Source organism: Rhagoletis pomonella, unplaced genomic scaffold (assembly GCF_013731165.1).
Source record: "Rhagoletis pomonella isolate Grant_MI unplaced genomic scaffold, Rhpom_1.0 Rhpom_scaffold_00002, whole genome shotgun sequence".
Classification (NCBI taxonomy): domain Eukaryota; kingdom Metazoa; phylum Arthropoda; class Insecta; order Diptera; family Tephritidae; genus Rhagoletis; species Rhagoletis pomonella.
In genome coordinates, this window is record NW_023458556.1 from 32,692,936 (window position 1) to 32,694,449 (window position 1,514).

Below are 1,514 nucleotides of genomic sequence, written 5' to 3' on the forward strand. Positions count from 1 at the left end.
TGGCAAATTTTGGCACTTTTTTATCCTCAATATGGCACTTAATAGCTCAGCATAGCTGGCAGCCATGTTTGCAGTACGGAAAACGAACTTTTGGAAATATCTTTAATGACGTTTGTCTAAAATGTCATGGGAAACAAAGAATTCGCGAAAGCATTTGTTTTTGCATGTAAAACGTTGCCATATCACCTGATTTACATGATTCAAGTACTTGAAAGCAATTCTTGCTCATTCTCTTTTGTGTTTTTTATTTGCTTTTACACGTTTCAATTCTGTTGAATTCAAGTCTTTGGTTCTTTAAATGGGAAGCAACGAAAATGCCAAAAGCAAAGCAAGAAAGTTGAAACGACTTGACGGTACAGACGCATGCATGAACGAAAGACACAAGATCACGCCTTAAGGAAAGAAAGAATAAAGTTATTTTCTAGCTGTTGAAATCTCGACGCCATCTTTGTTGTAAGAAGTAAACAACGCAGAGAACAAAAAAAAAACGCGTAATTGTTGAACGCTTGAATAATCATTTTTATTATGCAAATTCTCCTATAAATCATGTCGTTGTGTTAAATTATTCTTTACCTTATGTGTGCACACGTTGTCACAAGCGAAAATTAAGAAAATTGCAGTAAAAAGCCACCACCAAATTGTAAACAACGAACAAATGTAAACAAACGGCTTATGTCAAAATCGCCCTACTTTTTTCATAAGTGCGATTATAACGGGCCACTCTTCTGCTGTCGTGATCTTGTCTTTTTGGTTCATGAGACGCATGTGTACTCGTCCCTTTTCTTCTCACCCCCTCTCTTCCATGTACGAGCAGAATTGAATTCAATACTTGAACTGTGTAAAAGCACACTATCACCGATACATTTGCTTTGCAATCAACAACAGGCTCATTCTATTGCAACAGACGTGCAAAAGTACACTGCAAGGCAAATTTCATAAGGTTCTTTCCCGTACGCAACGCGGGACCCCGCGGGTACCCTAAATAGCTCAAAAATAAATCCCATACTCAACAAAATGGGTAATAGAGAGCGAAAATTGGAACATATTGGATCGTAGTGTCTTCTTCTTCCTGCCCGAAACAGTCCGGACTTTTTTCCGGGTAAAAAGCATTTTAAAATAATATAAAATTGAAAATAAAAAAATTAAATTGTTCACAATTGTTGTAGTTTGAGAGTGAAAATGAGAATGTGTGTGAGTTGATTTTCGAATTTTTTGGCAATCAGCTGATAGTTAGGGATTCCCTTAAGTTCGTAAAGTCTTAAACCGTGTAAAACGTAAAGTTTACGAGGCTTTTATGGGAACGCCCCTTTTGTGAGCGTCAATATTACGTTACCCGGCGTTTACGTGAGACAATTCTGCCTAGACAATAGCGGCACATTCACACTTTTTGTCTAATACATTCACACTTCTCTCACTTTGATTTTTCAAGACAGTGAATAGGACAGTAAATTGCACAATTCGGTCACGTCTTAGTTAATTTGAGTAAAAGAGGCAAGATAAAATCGCAAAAAATC